The sequence below is a fragment of the Octopus sinensis genome, linkage group LG12 (assembly GCF_006345805.1).
Source record: "Octopus sinensis linkage group LG12, ASM634580v1, whole genome shotgun sequence".
Lineage (NCBI taxonomy): Eukaryota > Metazoa > Mollusca > Cephalopoda > Octopoda > Octopodidae > Octopus > Octopus sinensis.
This window is the reverse complement of record NC_043008.1, coordinates 44,052,952-44,075,595: the sequence shown is the minus strand read 5'-3', so window position 1 is coordinate 44,075,595 and position 22,644 is coordinate 44,052,952.

The following is a 22,644-nucleotide window of genomic DNA, read 5'->3' as shown; positions in this document are numbered from 1 at the left end:
ATTTGAGACGATATAACAATGGACGCTGATTGCAAGGAGAATAGTGTAGGGTTATCATGATAAGAATAAAATATGCTAATGATGTTTTATTTGAATTTAATTACATTGAATCGTATGGTCTAATACGAATGAATTTCTTCTATAAAAAGGTTTAGTCTCAGCTAATTAGATAAGGCAACTGGTCTAGATAGGAGAAAACAATAGAAGAAAAGGAACAAATATATACATACTTACATAAGGACATACATATATATATATTTATACGCACATATATACGTGTATATATATATATATATATATATATGTGTGTGTGTGTGTGTAGGTGTGTGGATGTGTGGGTGTATACACGAGTAAGCATATAAATGCAAAACAGGATGGAAAAAATAGCAAACGAATACCGATTGTAGAATAATATTGTTTTCTATTAAGGCTGCTAAAAGCAGCACAAAAACACTAACTCAGAGTTTCACGTTCCCGTTCATCGGACGATTATGATTAAAGCTTTATCTCTACTGTCTGACGAACGGGAACTGGAAACTCTGAGTAGCGTTTTTTTGTGATGTTTTTGCACCTTTAATAAAACATGTATATATATTTACATACACAGACACACATATACATACATATATATATATGTACATATATATATATATATTATATATATATATATATATATAAATATATATATATATATACATCTAATATAGGATAAAATTTTTCGAAAGAAATTCTATCAATGGCCAGCATATTAAAAAATACCTTTAAAGGTTAAATTTATAAACAAGAGCATAAGATTTTTTTTCTTTTGCCCTTCTTTATAAATTATACATACATACATATATATATATATATATATATATATAAATATATATATATATATATATATATAATATAATGATAAATCTCAGAGCGAGTTATAAACAGTAGCAGCAACACATCGTGACGTATATTTGCCATTTGAATATGGCTAACCCCTAAGGGTGAATGCTACTGTAGTTTGTAGCCCCAGGAGGACACCTCCTCCAGCTGGCTATAGACACAGTTTCTGTGCTCTGTCAGTATTTGCGAAGGGAAGCCATCCTTCCTGTCTTGAACTTATGATACACACGGACTCGAGTTTCAGGGTATTGACCCGTCATCGGCGTGTGACAATCACAGTTGTCGACGAGAAGTTGGTTCCCTTCACAAATACATATACTTTTTACAGTATTGATTGACACTGATATTGAAAAAGTGAAATCAAACAATGATAAATCTCAGAGCGAGTTATAAACAGTAGCAGCAACACATCGTGACGTATGTTTACCATTTGAATATGGCTAACCCCTAAGCGTGGATGCTACTGTAGTTTGTAGCCCCAAAAGGACAACTCCTCCAGCTGGCTATAGACACACTTTCTGTACCCTGTCAGTATTTGCGAAAGGAAACCATCCTTCCCGTCTTCAACTTATGATACACACGGACATATATATATATATATATACATATATATATATACATATATATACATATATATATATATATATATACATATATATATATATATATGCATGTATATACGTAAATACATACATGTGCACATACATACATACATAAATACATGCATACATACATACACACCACGTGAAATATCGCTAACGCGATTATAGCTGAATCTAACCACTACAGATAAAACTAAGAACGTGACCACCAATGAAAACAGAACTGCTTCACAAGAAAACTGGGATCTTCAGAAAGAGAAATCGACCAGCTAATTCGTATATTACAAGTGCAATCTTCTGAGTGCAACGTTAAAAATATGCAAGACTTTTCTAAAGTTCCAGATGAGAATTTGTCTGTGTTAACTATATCATAAAGAGAGAGCCTTGTATTTCTGTTGTATCCTCTGTGAAAGATTCATAGTAATTCAAAAATAGAAGTGACGTACATCAGAACTTAACTCAAGAGATACTAAATAATTAATGAAGGAAAAATAAATGCGCTCCAGAATTAAGAACACTTTGTATGGTGATTGCTGGGCAAACTAGAAATAGCAGTCAAATTCCTTTCTAACTAAAGTCTATTGCGCAAGAAAATATACTCCTGGCCTACGTTAAAAAGACTAGTGTGTGACTAGTGGAATGGGTTTCTTCATCTCGCTTGTCGTTGATGTTAGGTTAAATAACAACAGGTCAGATAGCGGCGGTGTTTAGTAGGAAATAAAATGATTCTTTGGAGAAAATGTTGAATTTAATAGGATTGAATTTTAGTCTTTACAGCTCGATTTCTAGTAGACAGTGGTATTTTTAAACAGAGGGTGGCGAGCTGGCAGAATCGTTAGGGCGCCGGTCGAAATGCTTAGCGGTATTTCGTCTGCCGTTAAGTCCTTAGTTCAAATTCCGCCGAGGTCGACTTTGCCTTTCATCCTTTCGGGGTTGATTAAATAAGTAGCAGTTACGCACTGGGGTCGATTTAATCGACTTAATCCGTTTGTCTGTCCTTGTTTGTCCCCTCTGTGTTTAGCCCCTTGTGGGTAGTAAAGAAATAGGTATTTTTAAACAGAAATTTAGCATCACATATATAGTCTGTTATCAAAGGTAAATGATTTCCTGATGCGATAAAAAAGAATTTCTAATGAGAAATGTTGCCCTTAAGCAGATTTCTGAGCATTATTAAAACTGCGCTACGCATTATGAAGAATTGTTGAGCATAGTAATCAAAGAATATATTCTACCTTAAAAAATGTGAAAGAAGTACTTGAGACAGCAAGAGAATTCAAGAACCGAAAGAAGATCAGCAGAATCAACGGCTGGAGAGAGAAAGAATTATGTGATCAATTCCTAGTAAGCACCGAGGGTTTAGAATGTAAAGAAGACATGTTTTGTCTGACAGATGGAAACCGGAAACCATATAAGAATGGTTGAGGTTTTGCGTATAATGATAATATAACTACGATAAACTGGTACATGTTTGTCCAAAGTGGAAAATAGCATCGAGGCAAATCACGCTGATGTCTTAATCAAGGAAACAAAGACGCCTTACCCACACCAAAGCAATGGAAGCGCTTGCAGTCTTCCAGTCTTTTCTTCTTTCACTAGTCTCAGTCATCTAGCTGCTGCCATGCTGGAGCACCGCCTTCAAGGGTTTTAGTCGAAGAAAACGACACCAGGACTTATTCTTTGTAAGCCTAGTTCTTATTCTGTCGGTCCATTTTGCCGAACCGCTAGCTTATGGGGACGTAAACACATCAACATCGGTTGTCAGGCAGTGGTAGGGGGCCAAACGCAGATACATATACACACGCATATATAAATATAAATATATATATATATATATGTGTGTGTATGTGTATATATACACACGCACACATATCTATATATACATACACACACTCACACACACGCACACACGCACACACACGCACACACACACACACACATATATATATATATTTATATATATATACACGCACACACGACGGTCTTCTTTCAGTTTCCGTCTACCAAACCTACTCACAAGGCTTTGGTCGGCCCGACGCTATAGTAGAAAACACTTTCCCAAGGTGCCACGCGGTAGGACTAAACCTGGAACCATGTGGTTGTATTTTAATTCATTCCAAGTAAGTTGTAGCCTGAGAAGAACTTGCAAACTAATCAAGGAGGAACAATTAGCGTAGATAAGTAAGGACTACATTGATGATAACTAGGGTTACTATTTTTCGAAAATACACCTGGATTCAAACAGTATCAACTACTTCAAGAATGTGGAATATAAAAAAAATACATACACTGGAAATTATAGAGGTAACTAAAATTTTATATTCGGAGATATTTATGAAAAAAGAAACCTATTCAAATTTCAGCAGATAAATACGTTTCGAAGACAAATAGTGAAAAATGTTTGACGAAATATGTAATATGCCTATGGAGAGACAGCCCACCAAAATTAGTTGGTAGAAACACATAACGTAAAGAAATAGCGAACGTGAGAATATGAAAATAAACAGAAGCACAAATGGGTATAAATATTCGTGATGATAGAAAAAAAAAAGAAAACGAGAATATTTGCAAAAATACAATGTAGATGTATTGGAAGTCAGACATTATAGATAATAATGTAAAAATTATAGATGAGATATTTTATATTAAAATAAAGGAAAAAAAATTATTTCAATGAGAAGAGAAAAAACGTATGGAAATGATAAAAATATATAATAGTTATGAAAATAAAATTTAGGAAAAAATTATTATAAGCATTCAAAAAGACATATTGGAATATATTTTTAACACTGATAAATGAAATGATCAAAGAGAAACACCATACAAGTACATATTTACACATACATACACATACATGTCTATATATATATATATATAATATATATATATATATGAACTCATATATGTATGTGTATACATATATACTTGTATATATATGTGTGTATATATATATATATATATGCACACACATACACACACACACACACACATATATATATATATATATATATATATATATATATATATATATATATACATATATGTATATATATATGGTATCATTTAAAATTAATATACACACATATATAAACACACCTATCTACATGAATTTCAGGCTTTATAAAAATATAATAATCGGTACTTTCATAACATTAAGCATAAAAATGTCACTTTATAAGCTCTAGTATGAAATATTTATGTATGTATGAGTGTGCTTATGTGTGTATGTGCATGTGTGTGTGTGTGTAATATACGTATAAATATATATGTATATATATATATATGTGTATATACATATATATATATATATATATATATATATATATATTATATATATATATATATATATATATATATATATATATATATATATATATATATATATATATACGGACACCCGTAGATACACATACACACGTATACACGAACACCTCACTATATATGTATACCAACACTTCAAATAATAGAAAAGAGTGTAAATGGATATCAAACGAAAAAAAGGAGATATTTAAATGCTGTTGAGAGAGCATTTATTGTCATTGTGAGTACATTTTTAGAACCATTTAACTGTTGCAACTACAAAATACGAACTAGAATGTAGAGTTAAGAAATCGAGGTTCATATTTTTCTGCGGTGTATGGGCAAAGAAAAGAGATGTTAAAGGTTTTGTAGAACTTTTGGTAAAATATGTAAATTATTATTTGAAAGTAATTAATAAAAGGTATATCAAGGGAAATCTCTGCTTAAATAATATGCATTTAATAATAATAATAATAATAATAATAATAATAATAATAATAATAATAATAATAATACCTCACACCTATATATATTAACAAAAATGAAGTAGATTGACAAGTATATTTTTTGAACCTGTAGAAGTTACAAGGGATGTCGAAATATCGTTCACTTGATAACAATGGCACTCTTCTATTTCAGCTAACAATAATAATAATAATAATAAGCAGCGTCGATTTTTACAATTTTATAAATAATAATAATAGCATTTTATAAGCTTAAGTCTTATAGCGATCACTGCACAATGACTAAAGAAAATAGTCTAATAATGTGGCGTATAAGCCTACAACTTTAAAAAGTATGTTTTCCCGTACGCATGGGACTCGAACCCACACTTCTTTGTTTACGCGACTAGGTTTGCTACCGATTATACCAACGCATCAATCTGCTTCTTTTGGTCAGATTTAAGAACTATAATTTGTTGGTAGCATTTTTTGTAAACCAATTTCCATGTATATATAATATATATGTGTGTGTTTGTGTGTGTGTGTTTGTGTGTGTGTGTTTGTGTGTGTGTGTTTGTGTGTGTGTGTTTGTGTGTGTGCGTGCGTGTATGTGTACGTGTGTGTATATATTCATGTATGTGTATATGTGTGTGTTTTTGTTTGCATGTATATATATTTCTTTACTACCCACAAGGGGCTAAACACAGAGGGGACAAACAAGGACAGACAAAGGGATTAAGTCGACTACATCGACCCCAGTGCGTAACTGGTACTTAATTTATCGACCCCGAAAGGATGAAAGGCAAAGTCGACCTCGGCGGAATTTGAACTCGGAACGTAACGACAGATGAATTTCGCCCGGCGTGCTAACGTTTCTACCAGTTTGCATGTATATAAGGGTATGAGCGCGTTTGATTATGTATATGGTGCGTGTGTGTATGTGTGCGTGTGTGTGTGTGCGTGTGTGTGTGTTGTGTGTGTGTGTGCGTGCGTGTGTGTGTGTGTGTGTGTGCGTGCGTGTGTGTGTGTGCGTGTGTGTGTGTGCGTGTGTGTGTGTGTGCGTGTGTGTTGTGTGTGTGTGCGTGTGTGTGTGTGTGCGTGTGTGTGTGTGTGCGTGTGTGTGTGTATATTCATGTATATGTGTATATGTGTGTGTTTTTGTTTGCACGTATACAAGGGTATGAGTGCGTTTGATTATGTATATGTAAGCATATACATACATACCACTTGAATGCATTGATAAGCTTAGAATGGCGAGCATGTGGACTCAATTGTTTGCACAGCGCCGTCAATCGCGGCGCGATACCAAAACAATGCTGACGTTCCTGAACACCGCCTTTGTTCTTCTCAGTTCTTCAAACGTAAGAGAAGAAGAATTCATACAATATATATCTTTCGCCTTATAGAATTCAAAATAGAACAACCACCTTAACGTTTGTGGAACAGTAATGATCGTACTTGACTACAGCGAGATTGCAGAAGATATCTGTTTGGAACTTTGGCATCTTCACAACACAAGCACTTCATAAAAGTGGGAACAGGTGGTGAATATAATGCTGAACATTTGCCTATTATCTATGTAATCGTTGTGGAAAGCGACGAGCTTGTAAGTGAATCTCTGCTAGTCTGACTGCTCCATATGACAGAAATCTCTCTATATATAAACGGCAGTTTGTCTGTGTGTGTTTCTGTGTGTCTGTTAGGTTGTACCCTCACCCTGACCACGGCTTTCAACCGATTCTGATGAAACTTGACACACACATAGCCCAATGTCATAATTCAAAACTAACGCAGCGAAAATTTTGAAAAGTTCCCCCAATTCTGAAAAAAATCGATAAATTCGACATGGGGTCGAGAATCAGAAACACAAACCACAGACTGTCTAGGGGACGCAACTCGACCTTTTTAACTCTCAAAAAAATTTACCATTTTTTTTTCCATTTTATTGCTATTTTTTGGCTATAACTCTCTAAAAATGCTTTATAGTTATTTCCCTTACAAACCCGAGCAACGCCGGGCGATACTGCTAGTAACAGATAAATCTCGCTAAAATTATACGCTACCGTCTTCAATTAAGAACATTGGAAATGTGATCTTTGCTTCGCTTCACACGATAGACTAGCGGAAGAAGGGTGGACATCTTGCCTTTGATCATAGCTAGTCTTGATCAATCACAGTTGGTCTGCGGCCGAATAACAAGGGATGCAAATTGTGAAGGTGAACTCTGAAGTTGATATAAGTGGAATTTGGAGAGAGAACGCATGCAGTCATCGGTCAGGGGGAACGGGTGCTTTAAACTGGCTTTGTGCGTTCAAAACATATTTGTTTACAGCGATGATTTCCTTCATGATAAAGCACAGTGATTGGTTTCTTACGAGTTTGAATACCTCAGAAGTATATTTGACCAGATACCAAATTTATATCTGTACATATTTCTTTTTAACGATTCTAGTCCGTACTTTAGATGTACTCTATCTGAATAAATAATGATACTGACAAAGTTCGAACAAGTTTATCAGCGACTACAGAAAAAGTACAACCTACAGCCTCAAAATCAGGGAGCCTTGACAGTAGGAATAGCAATCCAATCGCCTTTAAGTACTAATTGACCATCTTTGAAAACAAAATAGTGCCATAGAAGTAACGTAATTATTCAGTTCAGGTTGTCTCTCACCAGAAATATTCTCCATCAGAGATGATCTTACACTAATTACCAACAACAGCAGCCGCACCAGCTGCAGCATTCTAAGGTACTTTATACAAAATCTTGTTTAAAATGGTGAAATTAATGGTGAAGCGCAATTAATAGATTTGCTTAATTCTACTTCATTAATTGTACACCAAATGATAAGTGAGAAATCCCTAATGTTATTATATTACCATTTGGCACCTATTTTTTATAAAAAGTAATTAGTCGTTAATTCAAATGCAATGAAATATTATAGTCGCATACTTTCATGCAGTAATCAGTTGTTTTTCCCTTTATTTTTCATTATATTGATACTTCAAAGGAAATGTTACACATTAAACGAGATTATTTGAATGTTTATAAGTTTTGTAGTTGTTCAATTATTCTCATTTGTATCTAAAAAAACATACAAACATGAAAATCGATCGATGAACAAACATTTTAAGTAGGTTAGAGCAAAGTGACAGTGACTGAAAGACAAACAGATGCGAAGATGGAGGAAAAAAGAAACAGAGAGTGAGAGACAGAGAGACAGATACAGACAGACAGACAGACAGACAGACAGACAGACAAACGGACGAACAGTGAGAAGTGGGGACTGAATGATATAAACGAGAGAGAAGGAAACATAGAGGGAAAAGGGAATGAAGCAGAAAAAGGAGAGAAAAATACAAAGAAACGTGAGATTGTAAAACAGAGGCAAAGAGAGGAAGTAGCAGGAAGAGAAGTATGGGGAAGAGGAAATACAGAGAGTGAGTGACGGAAGAGGGTAAGGAGGAGCAGGGTGAGGGAAAGGAACAGCAGTAGCTAAGAATCAGATGTGGATATTCTTTGAGACTCTCAGTAATAAAACCGAAGTTTAGATACACCCACACACACACACACGCATGTACACGCACATACACACACACACAATATATATATATATATATATATATATATATATATATTATATATATAATATAATATAAAGACTTTTAAAAACTGACTCTTTTAAAAACCGGCCTCAAACGCTGGATTAAAGTGAATGAATCCACATACATAACAACTCTTCCAAAAGAAACTCAATGGGTCCTTTCCCATGGTGTCCAGAGATGTGAACAGGAATCTTGGAATGACTAGCTTTGTTCAACGGCGCCGACATCTCCTAACATCCAGGGCCAAAGAAATCAGAGCCCAAAGCTTCTCTCATTTATTAAGCATTATGGTGTATGAAAACTCCCGTGTTTGTGGACGAGTTCACTGTAGACGCTGAGGCGAATCGCAGAAATTCTACGGTGATTACATACAGCCCTTCTGATGATCCCACTGTGTTTGAGACTAAGAACACTGCCTCTGTGATGGCAGTTGGAGCCGTGGCAAGTGATGGAATTTTCGTAGATCCACACTTCATTGCGTCTGGCTTCAAGATCGGCACAAAGGTGGATCTAAAAACACTGATGAACTCTCAGTCCCCTGGGATGGAGCAGGAGTTTGTACTTAACTATGTGGTGCTTATAAAGGATTCTGCACCATGCCGTTGGTCAAAAGCAACACAGATTTTCCTTGGTGGGAAAGTGCCAATTTTTTAACGGCCAACATCTGTCCCAGTAATAGCTCAAATCTCAACCTTTTCGGTTACTATTTATGGGGCATACTTCAAGCAAAGACCAATGCTTCACTACACTCGAGTGTCAATAGTTGCAGCAGCTGCAAAAAATTGATCTCGCTTGGAAGCAGTAATTGCCCAAAAGGGCGGCCATATTGAGTGATAAATGTTTTGTTGTAATAAATGTTACGTTAAAATTATATCTATCTACTACTTTTATTTTAGCATTTATAAACAGTTTTATCCTGTAGAATATATACATATATATATATATATATATATATATATATATATATATATTATATATATATATATATATATTCATGATATGCTTCTTACAGTTTTCCTTCTAATAATTTCCCAAATCCACTCATAAGGGCCAGGTTGGCCCGGAGCTGTAGTAGAAGATACTTGCCCGTCTTGCTGATGGTGCTAAGGAGTGAGAATGAACCTGGAGCGATGTAGTCGAGAAACGAAGTTCTTAGCACACAGCAACATAGTGAAATGCTGAACAGGCTAACCCCGGCCGATTTGAACCCAGAGTGCAGGGTTTCGGGTGTATTACCGCAAAGTGACCTAACAATTTATGGGGTCTGCATATCGGCCGTCTTAATAGAATAAACGATATGATTATATTCACCGTTTAAATCCCTCGTAATTCATATATATTCCCCTCTCTCTCCTTACAGCTCCCCTCAACCCAGCTTTATACAATTCCGTGTGTGAATATTCCAGATTGTTTTCGAGTAAACACTTTATAATCCATAATAATTAATTTCCTGTCAAACTGCAAGAGAATCCTTGAGAGAGTAGCATCCTTGACAAACATGATTTTTCAACTATTATCAGAACGTTTTGAACCAGATACAACGAGAAATTCTAATTGTCATATATTTCTTCCGTATCAGAAAACGTTTATGTATTAAAACTAATTTTATAGACATTTCTTAATTGCTAATGAGAAATACGTGATATTGATCAGAAACCGAGCAGCAATTATTGCGATGCGTTTAACAACAATAGCGTCTTGAAAATTATGGTTTAGTTGTCATTAATTATCTGATGTTGAAGCTAAGATTAAAAGGAATAAGATATAGACTTAATAATTAAGGTCTCATAACGCAAGACACAGATTTGCCATGCTAATGCTTAAACCAAGTATTAAATATCTAATGTATTGGAAATATTACAAGATTTTGGGCCATGCATATGTGTGTGTGCGTTCGCGCGTTTGTGTGTGTTTTGTGTGTGTTTGTGTTGTGTGTGTGTTTTGTGTGTGTGTGTAGAAGTTTAGCCGTCACTCGCAAGCAAATATGATCTGGTAGCGTGGAGAATGCTGTCACTAAAAATATATAGGTGCTTATCCTTTCGCGAACAATTGTAGGAACCTTATGAAACGTTCCACACGTGACCCAGCAAAAGATCGAGAATTAGACGGAAAAGGGGATGAAAAAACAATCAGGTAACACATATTTTCAGCTGAGTTGTAATAATGATCTGCAGGTTCACCATATTTTATCATGCAACCAAAATATATGCAACATATATTAAATATTTTTACATATCAAGACTGTGATCTACTGTGTTAGCAGTATTATTATATCTCCATATATTTTCTATGGAAATAATAAAGAGCAATGAGTAGTATATTATGGAAACACAAGGCCTGAAATTTTGGGGGAAGGGGCCAGTTGATTAGATCGACACCTGTAAGCAACTGGTATTTAATTTATCGACCCCGGAAGGATGAAAAGCAAATTCGACCTCGGCGGAATTTGAACTCAGAACGTAAGACAGACGAAATACCTATTTCTATTTCTGTACTACCCACCAGGGGCTAAACACAGAGGGTACAAACAAGGAAAGACAAACGGATTAAGTCGATTATATCGACCACAGTGCGTAACTAGTACTTATTTAATTGACCCTGAAAGGATGAAAGGCAAAGTCGACCTCGGCGGTATTTGAACTCAGAACGTAACGGGAGACGAAATACCGCTACGCATTTCGCTCGGCGTGCTAACGTTTCTGCCAGCTCGCCGCCTCACAGATATCATTTATCGTTCTCCCTATCGGATTGCTGTTTATGTTATGAATGTCAAGGTCGCGTTCGCTGGAATGTGAACGCACATGAATATATATTTAATTTCTTGTCCTACTAATTTTGTCTACACACTCTCATATATATATAATATACAAATGCAAAAATGTTAATCCTGGAAATGCAGTCATCCTGGGGCCCTGCCTTGAAGAGTGTAGTGGTTCATTTCGACCCTAGTATGAATTTTTGTACTCTTGTACTTATTCTAGCAACCTGTTCTTCCGGACCTTTAAGCTACCGAAACGTAATCTAACCAGCACCGGTTCTTAGTGATAAAAAGAAAATGTAAAGGCGCGCACACACTTTAATAGAAGACACTTGCCCAAAATGCAACGCCGAAGGGCTGAACAGAAATCATTTTACCGCACAACCATGATATCTAATAAAACATTTTCCAGCAATAAACAGACTGGAGTTGATTCTGTAGATTACACTCCTGTCTCGGCAAATATACGAGACCAACTAAACAATATTAGATTTATTGTGTTGTGAGTTAGCTGCGTCTATAAAAAAAAAAGAGATTTTATCTCATTGCAACATATGTGGACGCGAAAGACACTGATACAAGCTCATCATGAATAAGGTGGCGAGATGGTAGAAACGTTAGAACGCTGGGCGAAATGCTTAGCTGTATTTCGTCTGCCGTAACGTTCTGAGTTCTGAACCGAGGTCGACTTTGCCTTTCATCATTTCGGGGTCGATAAATTAAGTACCAGTTACGCACTGGGATCGATGTAATCGACTTAATCCGTTGTCTGTCTCTGTTTGTCCCCTCTATGTTTAGCCCCTTGTGGGCAATAAAGAAATAAGAAGCTAATCAGGAAAGCATTCGCTTTGAATTATATGAAAACAGGTCCAATCCCACAACTTGGCATGCAACACCATTATTATTATTTTTATGAATGTTCCGGGTCAACTTCAGTCACGGAAACACAGAAAATATGTACAAAGCTTCTCAAATGGATTGCAAGTGTAATTTCATGATACAACTTTGGAAGATGTTGGACTACATTGACTCCATCTAAGAATTATATGGTTCCCATATATAAAGATTACTCGGCTGCTTACACGTTAATATCATGAGGAAGGCGTTCGGTTGGGAGGACACATGAACGCTCACCGTCGAATCTGATGGCGGATCCATGAGATATATGAAGGAATCAAACAGCAACACTGGTTTTAACTCGTTCGATTACTCATGCTTCTTGGGAGCTAATTATTTAAAACCACATAACGTAAGCAAATATTAATATTCTGTGCAATTAATCCGAAGATAATTAATTTGGTAAGTACGATTCTTTAATTAATTTAGTCTATAGAAGTTAGCAGGCACTCCGTCGGCTACGACGATGCGTGTTCCATTTGATCTCATCAATGGAATATAATACTCATGAAATTAACGTGCAAGTGGCTGAGTACTCCACAGACATGCTTACTCTTAATGTAGTTCTCAGAGAGACTCAGCGAGACATAGGGCTGGCCCTTTGAAATATAGGCACAACTCATTTTTTCCAGGTGAGTGGACTGGAGTAACGTCAAATTAAGTATGACTGAATGAGATAATAAAAACCATAGCGATCACAACTATACAGGTCACGTGGAATATAGTCAAAAAGTTGTTCATTGTATTCCAAAGGTAAAACAAGTCAGGATTACAAAAAGCTTTCAATAAATACGATAACAGCTAAAATATTTTACAAGATTTTTGGCCCAGATGTCATTCTCTCTATCTATTTCCTCTTATTCATTTCTACTGAAGATCGCAGACTCGAAACGTAAACGACTTATCCATTTTTCCCGAGCGTCAAGCTAATACACTCGCTTGTTGTTCATACACCTATCTTCGTCTTTTGTTTTTTTTATAAATTTGAACTATATGTGTGTGTCTGTATCTATCTGCGCGCGCGCGCGCGCGTGTGTGTGTGTGTGTGTGCGTGTGAGTATTAAGTACTGTTCTTTTAATATTTACCGTTCGTCAATTAAATCGTTAGTATGAACATCCTCGAAGCGACAACAAGTAGCAAAAATAAAACGACAACTGTTACAAAGCGTAGAATGGCATAAACAATAAATAAAGAAGACAAGAACGCCAATAAAAAGCGGATAAACAAAACATAGTTAGGTCTTGATAAGGCAACGGTATTTAAAATTATAATGATGATATCAAGCAAGAAATTATTTAATGTAACGAAGTTTTCAATTGCGAGGCGAAATATATTTCAGTGTTGAAGATGAAAAACAAATTGAGTTTAAAGAAAATATTATTAACTCTGAACTGTAACGTAAATAGGAACAACCAGTGAAATATAGCTACAAGCACATTGGAGAAGTGTTAATAGGAGCAGAATATATTCTCAACTGTAAATTGAAACGGAATTGCAAAAGAGAAATAATAAGCTACATGAAGGAACTTAAAAAAAATAAGAAGATTGTAAGAACTAATGAATGTGTAGGTTTGCCGTAGAATAATCCTTCTTGTGTGTAAATGTGCGTACGTGTATGCGTGTGTGTGTGTGTGTGTGTGTGTGTGTGTGTGTGTGTGTCTGTCTGTGTGTGAACTTTTAGAAGTTGCAAAAATAAGGCAAAAAGAAAGATTATATGCAGCCAAATTTAAAACCAACAAAATTACGATAAATCCTTGAACTAAATGAATAACAAACAGGATGCGGTTGCTAATAAGAACATGATTATGATTATGATGAAGGGGACGATGACGACGACGACGACGAGGTTGATGGAGTTGCATGCAGATCAGGAAGCCGATATCACTGCGTTAATTACGACATTTTCCCCCCGCCTTCGTTAATTCCATTCGTGTTTCCACGGCATCACCTGGTACATTTCCATTTTCCTGAGATATGTGCAGTATTCTGTTAGAAATCCGATGTGGCTGTAGAATTCTTCTGTTGATATACTTTTTCGTTTCTTGCTGTACTGATTTCAAATTTTGGCACAAGGCCGGCAAGTTTGCGGGCAGCGATCGGCCGGCGAGTTTGGGGGCAGCGATCGACCCCGGAAAAGATGAAAGGCAAAGTCGGCCTCGGTAGAATTTGAAATCAGGATGTAAAGACCAACTATTTCTTGTTGGTCTGTACGTTCAAATTTTGTCACAATGCCGGCGAGTTTGGGGGCAGCGATCGACCCCGGAAAAGCTGAAAGGCAAAGTCGGCCTCGGTAGAATTTGAACTCAGGACGTAAATGAATGGTTTCTGTGAAGTCTATTTCATTTTTCGATTTTATCGCTTCCTTCTTATTTGGTTTCTTTGCTATATTATGTGTTTCTAAGAATGTCTCGAGGACAACTCTTGCTATTTCAAAGATGTTCTCTATATGCATCAGGGCATATCTTCATCGTGTGCGGGTTCGGTTTATTCTGCCTATAACTGCCTTTGTATACGCTCAGTGGTATATTGTTTTTTCTATATACATTTTCCAATTCTCTTAAATTCCATTTTATTCTATAGAGGTTGTAACATAAGATTTGCATGGCTTAGCGCATTCATATCTATTATCTTATATCTAGCATTGAGTTCGCTTTTTAATATCAGCCTAATATTTCTATATGTAATATTTAATAAAATTTCATCTCTTCTCATGTATTTGCATGGGTGATTATCATACTGCTCATCTTAATATATTATGTAAGCAATAGTGAAACTAAAATCAAATTCTTTAACTTCAGCGCCAAAATCTAGTGTAAATATTTTCAATGCTGGTGAATTTGCGTCTTCTTTATGTCATTTTGATACATTTATTTAATCTAATACTCATATTTATGCCTTTGGTGAAACTATGGACAACTTTTAGAAGGTTTTCTAATTATTTCTCGCTGTTTACTTTTGGCGAAGATGTTTAAGTCATCCATGTACAAAAAGGATTTATATTTAGCCTAAAGCTCCTACATCCCATAGTGTTTCACGTGACAAGTTCGTTAGTGGCATCATCATAATCGTCATCGTTGAGATCGTCGTCATCATCATCATCATAATTATCATCTTCATCATTAGCACCGTCATCCCCGTCATCCTACTCCTCCTTTTCAGCGTCTTTATCCACATCAGCATCACTGTCATCATCATCATCGACATCCACCTCGTCTTCCTCATCATCATCATCATCGTCATTTTCGTCGTAATCATCGTCAGCATTTTCCTCCTTATCCTCACCTTTCAGCATGTCCATCCTCATCAACATTATCTACAACACTGTCTCAGAGGGAAAGTATATGTTGCAAGACAGAGCGAAATACTTCAAATGAAATATATTAAAAATTATAAGTTAATACAGGAAAAAAAAATGTCGTTATGCAGCCGAAATTAAGCCAGAAATCTCGCCAAAATTATTGAAATATTTGGGTAAATATTAACTAGAAAAGCTAAGAATTAATAAATATTTCGAAATTTTAAAACAATTTTCGAAATTTCTATTTACCACACCAGCAAAACTTTGGAAAGATTTTAAACAAGAAGCAAATATGAAAACATATTTTAGCCAACTTTGGTAAAGGAAAATGTAGAAATTATTTAATGGATGCAAAGTGTTGATTAGCAGCTACGTAAAAGGAAAGCAATATTTTCTGAAAATTTACTGCTTATCCTAATATATAATGTAAGCAAGTGTGAGATTATAACAAATATTGGCTGATTCGATCAGCGAAAGTGATATATTTAGTATCGACCAGTGAAGATTCGGGTAATAAATCATGGCAAGATTTTTGTAATAAATAAAACTCGTATAAAACTTTGTTTTTTCTTGTTTTTGAAATAAGAATATTGAGTCAAGCATTTTGTGTAATATTTAAAACGAAAAAATTGTTACTCGATGAAAGAACAGAAAATCTAAAGGCACAGAGAAACATGTGTATGTGTGTATGCAAATATATATATATATATATATATATATATATATATATATATATATATATATATATGTTCATACCTTGTGTGGGTGTGTGGATAGGACGAATATTTCTGCAAATATTAAAGTGTATTTCCTGTTAGGAATAGAGTGAAATTGTAATGCAAAGCTAAATTATATTGTCGGGCGATGGCTTTATTCTTGATGGTTGCTATTAAATCTGATATGTTTATCAAAGGGAATTCATCGTTTCCTTACGCATTGATACAAGCATAGAAATAATAATAATAATAATAATAATATAATAATAATAATAATAATAATAATAATAATAATAATAATAATCCCCCTATTACAGACGCAAGGCCTGAAATTTTGAGGAAGGGGGCCAGTCGATTAGATCGACCCTAGAATGCAACTGGTACTTAATTTATCGATCCCGAAATAATGAAAGGCAAAGTCGACCTGGGCGCAATTTGAACTCAGAACGTAAATACAAACGAAATACTGCTAAGCATTGCGCCCAGCGTGCTAACGATTGTGCCAGCTCCCGCTGCAATAATAATAAAATAATAATAATAATAATAACAATAATAATAATAATAATAATAATAATAATAATAATAATAATAATAAATAGTTTTTTTTCTGCTCTTATTATCTCAAGAGTAAATGCACTTTACAGTGTATTAACATATATTTGTGTCATTCGTTGCAAAACATGTCACTTTCGAGAAAAAAAAATAGTTATATAATAAAAACAAAACAGAAAAGCTACATTGTGCGCATAACGGTACTAAATTTACGGCGACGCCGTGTGGTTTCGCGTGTATTTCCGTTGAAATAAGCAGGGAATTTCCCTACCGGGAACTAAAATACTAATGAATGTGTCACAGAAAAAAAAATTATGCAAAAGCAATATCTTGCGTTTAAACAGATGCACACACACTCGCTCTCTCTCTCTCTCTCTCTCTCTCTCTCAGTCTATCAATATATCTATCTATCTATCTCTATTTCTGATGTACACACAGGCATACGCACACCGAACACATGCGCGCACGTACTTACAAACACACATTCCTGAAGATGAGCCGGGAATGAATCCAGGTGAAAAAAGATATGAAAAACACGAAATGTAATGAATAGAGAAGTTGGAAAGTTTTGACCGTGTTTTTTAAGGCATTCCCATTAAGTGTTAATTTCCTTAATAGTAAAAAAAAATGAATTTCTAACAATATCCTTCGTTTAGCCTAGGTACCATCGTGATTTGTATCTTATAGACCAATTGTTTGTGACCTTGGAAAACTGGGTTAACAAGTTTTTTTTTATGAAATAGGATTAATTTCGTATCGCAAAGATTAAAAAATAGTATGAGATCTCATGTTCTCCAGTAAACAATCACTACTTCGTGTCATGGGGCAATGGGTACAACACCAATGTTACAAGGAACTTTTCTGCAATTCGGTTTTCACAGTGATGTATATGGTGGTATACACAATAGTGGTGGTATACACAATATAATAATAATAATACGATACACAGACCCACGCACACACACACGCTCAAACACACATACACACATATATATTCATATGTATATATTCTTTTATTTGCTTCAGTCATTTGAGAGCGGCCATGCTGGAGCACCGACTTTGGTCGAACAAATCGACCCCTGAACTCATTCTTTGTAAGCCTTGTACTTACTTTATCGGTCTCGTTTTCAGGGGGGACGTAAACAAACAGACGCACAAACACAGACACACAAACACACACACACACACTCACACACACATACACATATATATGTATATATATATATATATATATATATATATATATATATATATATATATAATATATACCTATATATGTGTGTATGTGTATGTGTGTGTGTAGATATACTTATATATATCTATTTATTAGTATAAATAATGTACATCAAGAACTGGAGACCAAAATACTGAGAATTGAGGTTTTTGTCAGCGGTTTGTTGTAATATTTGCAAATATTACAATAAAGAGTTTTAAATCATTAGGTTGACTGCTTTTTCTTAGGATGAGACCGGTAAGCGTAAGAAGGATTTTTGGTGCTTCTGTTATTGTGATCTTCCTGGAATTTGAACATAGACTTTAAGAGAGTGACGTAGAATTATTCTCCAGCGCTTCTATGATCACTGATACAGTTGTAATGTTTAGATGCCCTATTTTTAGAACTTCAGTTTCAAGTAATTTTTTATTTACCTTAATTTTCAAATGCTTTCATAGATGTTGCTGTCTGATGGTTTTGCATCTCTATGAATAAAATGTTTTCTCAGTATGATATTTCACCACAATATTTAGTTTCTTGGCCTCAGTGGCTCGTTGAATAACAATGCTGAAATCCCAGCCAATGGTTATGTTTTCATTCTCCACTATTTTGACAGGCTTATGTTCCCTCCACTTCTTCCGATACAGGATTCCAGACCGATGACATATGATATATGAAAATACTAACCAAGTCTTTCATTTAGATTAGTTTGCTCATTTGAACCGAATATAGAATATGCAGAGCTTTGGTGTTAAACATTTTCTCTGATTGTATCACAAAAGTACCATTCTCAAGAGTGTTAGCTTAGATATTATTATCCTTATTTGCTGTTGTCTAGATCAGATTTGTCTAAGCTTTGCTTCCTGGGGTTTCGTTGAATGCAAAGCGTAACATTTATTGAAATCTACTCATATATTGGTATTTTTTTAATATATTTTCACTATATCTTCGCCATATTATGATACTTTCTAGTTACAAGACTTCTTCCTCATAAATATTTAGCAACATAGTCCGGAAAATAGCTCTCACACACAGAAAGAACGATATCTGAAATATTCATAAATAATATAACATAAAATCCGGATTTATTTCAATAAATCATTTAGAAATATGAGCACAAAAATTGGAAGCCATACATACATACATTTAGACAGCCAGACCGACGGACTCAAAGACATATTTACATCATGCATATATATATATATATATATATCCCACACATACGCGTACATGTATATATATGTATATACTTATCGGGAGAGTTCGTGTGTGTGTGTGTGTGTGCGTGCGTGTGTCTGTGTGATTGATTAGCTGATGTTCAATAATATAAAAGTGATAAGGGGTAACAGTGAATTTAAAAGGGTTTGTTAATATTAATAATACTTGGGAATTGTCTGACAGTTTTAGTTTCTGAAATGAAATAAAATGGTACAGAGAATTCCTGGAAGCAGAACCACGATTCTCTTCTTCAATCTTGTAGGAAAAGATTTCACTTTCCTTACGAAATGCTTTAAAGTAATTCTTAAAATAAAAGAGACATTTTGACGCAATGATGTAAAAAGTGCCGGAATACTCAGCATATTTACAGGTTATTTAAAGAACTTCAAAGAATTTCCAAAATTGTTCAGAAGAAAAGACTTCCAAGAAAAATTTCACATAGAATAATGTTCAGCCTATGGTTAGTACTCTTACGTCCTCAAATTCGTTTGATCTTAGAATGGAATCTGTTATATTAAGATTTCAATGTGAAATATTTTTCAGATTTACACAAGTAGCTTGATGAAAATGCTCCAGAATATATTTCGGTAACTTCGATGTCTCATTTCAACTTTTTCATTTTCACAGTACCTGCATCACTGGGTTTCTGAAGATGCACAGACAAAGTAATATTTCCTTTGATACGTTTTCTTAAAACAATTCTCTACGTAGCTGATGTTACAGGTATGTCAAATTAAACTGCTATTATTTTAAGGCACGTAGCCTAGTGGTTAGGCTAATCGGCTCACGATCGCAATGTCGCGAGTTCAATTCACGGCGACGCATTGTGTCCTTGAGCAAGACATTTTATTTTCACGTTGCTCCAGTTCACTCAGCTGGTAAAAATTTGTAGTACCTGTATTTCAAAGGGCCAACCTTGTCACACCCTGTGTCATGTTGAACCTTCCTGCAAACTACGTTAAGGGTACACCTGGTCGTGGACTGCTCAGCCACAGACATGATAATTTCACGAGCAGGTTGCTCTGTTGATCGAATCGACTGGAACCCTTGTCGTCGTAACCGACAGAGAGGCACTTACTTTAAGGAATATCGCGCTAAACATTGATTAACCTCATAGTGGTGGTCCTTGAACTTTAGTGCAATATACCAACACTGAGTTAAAGCAGTAGATATCGCATAAAATACATTTTGCAGTTGTTCAATAACATTACAGTAAAAAATATCACAGAAGGATGTCACTAAAGTGTCTTTGATCAGTAGCATTCCAAATTATCAGAATTGCTATTACAGCTGTATCCAAGATACATATAGGAGGAGAATCTAGTTACAGACACCGTGATTCGATACAATATTTTCAGGAGAAAATCTTACAAGATTATGTTACACTTCGTATCAAATTCCCGATAAAAACTTTGTTAATATTACATAATTTTAAGAAGTGAGATATTCTGTATTTACTCTTTAAAGATTTTTGTGAAGAACGGTTTTTCTCTTTCAGTTCTCTCAGTCTACAAAATATATATATATATATATATATATATATATATATATTATATATATATATATATATATATATATATATATATATATATATATGTGTGTGTGTGTGTATGTGTGTGTGTGTTTAAGATTAAATATATTAAACATAATCCTATTCATATCAGTATTTATAGTAATTCATACATTAAAATCTATTAAAGCTCTAAAGCACATCAAATTGGTTATCGCCTTTAAATATGACCCCCTCCGCGCACACACAAATTTCTTTAAGTAATTAAAAATTCTCGGAACAATAACAATAACCTTACTCTTATAAATATCCATTCCTTAAACATATGTATATTTCTATATCTATAAATGAGCAGTCATGCATATTTGATTAAACGTTCACTCATCCGTGCATCGGCCTGTGTATAGTAGCGAGTGGTAAAGCTCAATGAACACCTCACACTATGACTAAAACATTCTTGGTGTTGTCTCCGTTAACTCCCTACAGGTAAACAATATTTAAAGTCATTTATGCACTCATTTTCCCCTTGAAATAATTATTTCCCGGCAGCCCAATATTCGCCACATTAAATATATTAAAATGAAGTCATCTACTGTTACCACTGCGGTTATAACTACTATCAACATTTCTACTCCCACATCTGCTGCGACCCGTACAGCATTTTGCACTTACCCCATCTGATTTTCTCTTCTTCGGTAGCTTATGGTATTTCCTTTTCTTTAAAGTCATCAATTTTTGACTTGTTAAGTGTGATTGTAAAGAGAGAGAGAAAAAAGAGAGAAGAGAGGGTAAGTGAAGTTAAATGAAATACGAAGTAATCTGACCAGTTATGAAGACCTACCCGAAATGACTGACCTGTACAGATGAAAACATTAATAACCCTGAAACTTAAATATACCGATCAACAAACTCGGCACAAACCAGATGCGGTGGAGCAGCGGCAGTCACAAGGTTCCAGGCGGTGCGACGAAAATTTTAACACCAAATAATAAATATTTATGTAAATTCATCAGTCTGTGTGCTTTTGAATGATTAATATGTGTCTTCCACGATGTAATTGGCCTACTGTAGTATGTATTGATTTTGTTATCAGATGGATCGCATCACACACAGTATAATATATTTCAGACTGATTAGAACACCATTCTTATAATAGTACATGATCGTATTTGTAATAATATATTAAATACGATAACAATTTCTGCATTCGGTATCTGCATGAATAAAATTTCACATACATACCAGCAAATCATACGCATTATTATACTTTCTCGCTCTCTCATACACACAGAGACATACAGAAATACAGACATGCACACACACGCACGCACGCACATACACATACATATAGGTGTCTGTGTATATTTGTAACAACCTTTATTCACTCTTTTATGTATTGTTTCCAGATTAGACACCAACTATGCTTCTCGAATGCCTTCAAGTGATTAATCGAACAAATCGAACCCAGGCCTGATTCTAATTCTCTCTGGCACTTTTTGACGAACCGCTAGATATGGAGATGTAAAGGAACCAACACCGGTTATCAAGCGGAGTTGGCGGGCAAGCATGAGCACGAACACACACACAAACACGTACATGTATGTGTGTGTGTTATTCTTCAACAAGAATATCATTTGACGTTTTGCCCGCTAAA